We start from the raw sequence: 5,969 nt of genomic DNA, 5'->3' as shown, positions 1-5,969 counted from the left end.
AAAGTATTGGAAAGTTTAGAAGATCATCAGGCAATCATTTTTCATGATCTGTGTAGAAAAGAACATCATCATTGATGATTTCTTTTCCCCCAGTCTAATTTGGTGCCTGGTTTTGTCCACTCTGTTTTAATTGGCTTGTGGGCATTGTAGAGGTGTCATGACGTTGGCCTGAGGGGGAGGTTTATGACCCCCATAAATACCTTTCCCCTTTTTCCTCTCTCTACTCTACCGATGTGACTATTGAAAATCCATTTGTTAACATGAGAGAGAATCTGGTGACATCAAAAGATGGGAAAAGGAACCATATTTCGGTAATCCAACCAGTTGAAAATATGCGTTGGGACTTAATGAATATGATGTCAGTTCAGTTGGCGTCTGAGACATGATGACTGATGATAGGATGACATTAACTGTATCTTGGAAAATCTATGCATTCAAGTTATCAAATTCAAATGGAATTGTTGTTTGCAATTTAAATGTTTAAATATGAAACTATTTGTGAAAAGATTAATGCTATTTAGCTTCTTAATGAGAGAACGGTTTGTCATAGAGTAAACTCTGCCAACTCAGTAGCCCCGCCCATGTGAACGTGGACTGGCAGTCCCCACGTTGAAAGGACAAAGACCACCTACAGAACTAAGCCAACATCASCAAGAACCTAAAGAAATTGGCATCGAATTTCAATGTGAAGGTGACGACCTACACGCCGAAAGGATGAATTTCGACTATACCAGCCAGAATATAGCATGAGCTTAAAAGTATGGCAACTTGGTATGAACTTTGAACTCTTATTCACTCCAAAAGTGATACCTCGTAGCCGTTGAGTTAGCAGCAGTTGCTGTAAACGTGGGCTAGGAAAGGACGGACAGCGTATCCATTCTACCACGCTCCAGTTCACCACTAGACAGTCATCAGAGGACCAGAGATCAGTGTGACAGTTTGCATGATTAATGGTAAATAAATGTCTATCTTTGCTTGGAGATGGAAACAACTAAACTAGCACTGTAATTTAACCTCTCTTGGGTAGGGGGCAGTATTTTCACGTCCGGATGAAAAGCGTGCCCAAAGTAAACTGCCTGTTACTCAGGCCCAGAAGCTAGGATATGCATATAGTTGGTAGATTTGGATAGAAAATACTCTAAGGTTTCTAAAACTGTTAATATTATGTCTGTGAGTATAACAGAACTGATATGGCAGGTGAAACCCCGAGAACAAACCACCCCCCCCCAAAAAAAATGTCAGCCTACCACTGTTTTCAATGGCTGTCACTTTTATTATAAGGCGAGATCCTCCCAGATTGCAGTTCATAGGGCTTCCACTAGATGTCAACAGTCTTTAGAAAGAGTTTCAGGCTGGTTTTTTTTTTTTAAATTTGCCAGAAATTTTAGTTTTTCTAGGTGGCTCCCATTTTGGCTATAGTATTTCCAAGCACGTGGAGAGAGCGCGTTCTTTGGTATTTTTCTCCGGTAAAGACAATAACGATTTTCCGTCTTAAATTTGAGCGTTTATTTACATATTAGTGTACCTAAGGTTTGATTATAAACGCTGTTTGACTTGTTTGGAAAAGTTTATTAGTAACGTTTGGGATTCATTTTYTATGCATTTTGATGGAGGGAAACTGGGTGGATTATTGACTGAAGCACGCCAGCTAAACTGAGTTTTTATGGATATAAAGAAGGACATTATCGAACAAAAGGACCATTTGTGATGTATCTGGGACCTTTTGGAGTGCCAACAGAAGAAGATCATCAAAGGTAAGGAATTTATTATATCGCTATTTCTGACTTCCGTGGCGCACCTGCCTGGTTGAAATATGTTTTCATGCTTTTGTATACGGGGCGCTGTCCTCAGATAATCCCATGGTGTGTTTTCGTCGTAAAGCCTTTTTGAAATCTGATACAGCGGCTGGATTAACAAGAAGTTAAGCTTTATTTTGATTTATACACTTGTGATTTTATGAAAGTTAAATATTTATAATTCTGTGGTTTGAATTTCTCGCTCTGCAATTTCACCGGATGTTGGCCAGGTGGGACGCTACCGTCCATAAGAAGTGTTAAAGTCTTATTGAAACAAACATGTTCTCAGAACGTTATTTAATTACCTTCAAATAACCTATAGTTTCCGTTCTCAGAACATTAATAAAACCTCTCAGAAAAACATTCAGGGAACCATAGTAAAACGTTCTCAGAACCTCCCTGCAACTTAAAAATATATGTTCCCAGAATAGGAGAATAGTTCCCTTTCGTTTAAAAAACGGTCAGTTTTAACGGTCAGGAAATGTATGGCTTTGTTCCCAGAACCAATGGGAAACAAAAAACGTACAGTCCCACAACTTCCAAGGAAACAAATGTGCTAGCTGGGATATCACTGTCAAATATACAGGATACGAACATTCCATTCGAGCGAAACAATGGTTTTATAACATTTTGCAACAAAAAAAACATTTTTATAATCTCAAATCTAGGAATGAAGAATCTGAGAACATTCATATTTTAAACACACACGAAGGTACCCATAAGCAATCATTTCAGTTTTTTTTTAAACACTTTGACAAATTTGTGGATATAGTGTTTTGGAAATAAACTTTTCAAATACATCTCCATGATCAAATCAAATTATGTCTACTGATGGCCAGCTGGACCTTTACTTTCCTACATACTGAGGCTGGTTTTCAGTCAAACCTGTACAGTATGTTTACACACTGTCTTAGTTTAATCAAATTTGTCCAAGCTCACACACTAATTCTGAAAACCATCAAGCATCAACCTGTTAGAGGAGTTTGTAGTTGGATTTTTACAGTTGTGAAAACCATTCTGATTTTATTTGAATTCAAGGGAAATTAGCTGCTCTGTAAGCACTGCAAGGCAGGTTAGACTGAATTGAGCTCTGCCTCTTCCATGTAATAATGATGAATGAGTTCTACCTTGTCAGAGCATGAACATACATATCCCAAAGGCCTTTTCACCTGAACAAATATCATCAGTGATAAATAGCACACAGATACAGTGCCTTCAGAAAGTATTCACACCCCTTCACTTATTCCACATGTGCTTGTGTCACAGACTGAATTCAAAATGGAATTTAAAAAACGCACAATACCCCATAATGACAAAGTTAAAAACTTGTTTTTAGAAATGTTTGCACATTTATTGAAAATGAAATACAGAAATATCTGAAATATAGAAATATACATAAGTATTCACACCACTGAGCCAGTACATGTTAGAATCACCTTTGGCAGCGATTACAGCTGTGAGTCTTTCTGGGTCTAAGAGTCTCTAAGAGCTGTACAAATCTGGATTGTAAAATACTTGCACATTATTCTTTTTAAAATTCTTCAAGCTCTGTCAAGTTGGTTGTTGATCAGTGCTAGACAGCCATTTTCAAGTCTTGCCATAGATTTTCAAGCCGATTTAAGTTTTTTTTAAACTGTAACTAGGCCACTCAGGAACATTCAATGTCGTCTTGGAAAGCAACTCCAGTGTATATTTGGCTTTGTGTTTTACAGGCTGACTACACCTCTCGCGTCACGTGCATGAGTGTTGCAAAATAATTTTAGAAATATATATTATTCAATTATTCAAATTAACCCACAAGACGACGTGATGAATGATCCTCATGCCTCGCTATGTAAACTCATCCCCATCAAGACTTCACTGTCACTATCCTCAAACCACCACCTATTGAAACCCCAAAGCCTCCTCATTCAGCCAATACACTTGTACATGAAAAAAACACTTAACTTAATGGCCTCTATGTATTCTCTGGTGACCCTAAAGGTTAAAAGGGAGTGTTTGACTTGATTATTCTTTGGCACCGTGTGTCAGAAGGTATATCCAAGGAATGTCTGGGAAACCAAGACACCATTGTGTGCCTAATCACTTGGCAGGCCTTCTGCTATTTCTACTGTTTTCTTTGGTTCTATTATCACAGGTAGAGATGTTCTGCCTCGATTAGCATAAGACGGTAACAAAAGCGAAAGAGCGAGTCAAATCAAATCAAATCAAGTTTATTTTATATAGCCCTTCGTACATCAGCTAATATCTCGAAGTGCTGTACAGACACCCAGCCTAAAACCCCAAACAGCAAGCAATGCAGGTGTAGAAGCACGGTGGCTAGGAAAAACTCCCTAGAAAGGCCCAAACCTAGGAAGAAACCTAGAGAGGAACCAGGCTATGAGGGGTGGCCAGTCCTCTTCTGGCTGTGCTGGGTGGAGATTATAACAGAACTATGCNCACCGTATTAGTCAAAAGTATAGTACCACTTCACAAAATACATGTCAATTGTGCCTCTCACAAAACACATTTAGGGACCCATGTCCACATCTTTCGAGTCCCCCTGTCCTATTTTCAGAGGTTGTCTCACCTTGCTCTCAAACCACTTGGCAGCATCTCTCTGGTTCTTCYTTACCATGCCCTCATACTGGYTCCTCATCTCCTCCAGCACCTTGCTCATGTCCACTGAGGAAGCACAGTCCATCTCCACATTCACAGCACCACAATGCTGCGGCCGCATCAACTGAATCTCCTAACAACATGAAAAGGGGYACAAATTGTGCTATAATACTTGGGATTTGTAGTTTACTTATACACAGTGAAGGGCAAAAGCACCTGAAAGCAATGAGTTACTGTATATTTGAGRACTAATAACAGTGAAGTTGCCTTAGATTTTTTGTGGGTGAGTTTTGCCCCCTTGTGGCCAAACATGGAAAGGTCTCAAACACACATTCAAATGCGAAAACAATGCAAAAACTACAGGGGGAGCCATTGTGTCCTAATGAAAAACCACAGGTGGCTGCCTGGAGCGTTCAGACTTCAGCCAACATCACAAGCGGTAAGACTTGAGTGTGTGAGGAGAAATTACCTCCTCGTGGTTTTTCCTGAGGTAGACCAGCTCCTCCTTCAGCCCCTCAATCTGTATCTCCAGTTCTGCTCTGGTGAGTGTAAAGCTGTCCAGGACTCCTCTCAGACGAGCCACATCCCCTTCCATCTTCATACGCATGTTAGCCTCCGTCTCTAACCTACAGGGGTTGAGGAAAGAAGAGGGCTTGATTAGTTCCTCCTCACAACAAACCAAGATACAACTTGCCCAACCATAAACTGATCCATAGCCCTGCCTACCCCCATAAGCATTTCTGTAGATCTGGGAGGATTCGATCTACTCAATCTCAAACCTATAGGCCAAGAGTTACAAACAGAATCAGTACACTCACAGAGGCTGTGTACAGTACAGAGAGGAAGTGCACTTACTTCATCTTGAAGTCATCAGCTGCAAGTCTGGCACTATCCACCCGCAGGATCATCTGAGAGTTCTCCACAGACCTGGCTTGGATCTAGGAACAGGAGGACAGCCACAGTCAATGGAATGTAACAACAGAGTCAACTATGTATAGGATATCATGTGTTTAGATCAGCAGATCTGGTTCATGTCTACTGTTCATTCATTTTCAACAGAACACAGTTTTTCGACAATCAACAAGATAAACATTGAGAGACAATAGGAATTACACCTCTAATCTATCACTTATCTACAATGCATTCGGAAAGTATTCAGACCACTTGACTTTTTCCACATTTTGTTATGTTACAGCCTTATTCTAAAATGGATTAAAAAAATAAAATCCTCAGCAATCTACACACAATACCCTATAATGACAAAGCGAAAACAGGTTTTTAGAGAAAAAAATAAAAATAATACCTTATTTACATAAGTATTCAGACCCTTTGCTATGAGACTCGACATTGAGCTCAGGTGCACCCTGTTTCCATTGATCATCCTTGAGATGTTTCTACAACTTTATTGGAGTCCACCTGTGGTAAATTCAATTGACTGGACATGATTTGGAAAGGAATACACCTGTCTATATTAAGTCCCACAGTTAACAGTGCATGACAGAGCAAAAACCAAGCCATGAGGTTGAAGGAATTGTCCGTAGAGTGCTGAGACAGGATTGTGTCGAGGAAAAAATC

At 39.8% G+C, this 5,969-nt stretch overlaps 1 protein-coding gene and 1 pseudogene across 1 annotated transcript in view; one reads left to right on the top strand and one right to left on the bottom strand.

Moving 5' to 3' along the window:
• The window catches only part of LOC112068039 (cholecystokinin), a 31,078-nt gene that overhangs the window by 13,190 nt on the left and 11,919 nt on the right, over positions 1-5,969 (top strand). The gene's annotated exons all lie outside the window — the stretch shown is intronic.
• LOC112067986 (keratin, type I cytoskeletal 19-like) overlaps positions 1-5,969 on the bottom strand; it is a 23,262-nt pseudogene that overhangs the window by 14,274 nt on the left and 3,019 nt on the right.

This window comes from Salvelinus sp. IW2-2015, unplaced genomic scaffold (genome assembly GCF_002910315.2).
Source record: "Salvelinus sp. IW2-2015 unplaced genomic scaffold, ASM291031v2 Un_scaffold19, whole genome shotgun sequence".
NCBI classification, from domain to species: Eukaryota; Metazoa; Chordata; class Actinopteri; order Salmoniformes; family Salmonidae; genus Salvelinus; species Salvelinus sp. IW2-2015.
Note: the sequence above shows the minus strand (reverse complement) of the source record. Positions and strands in the feature narration are given on the sequence as shown.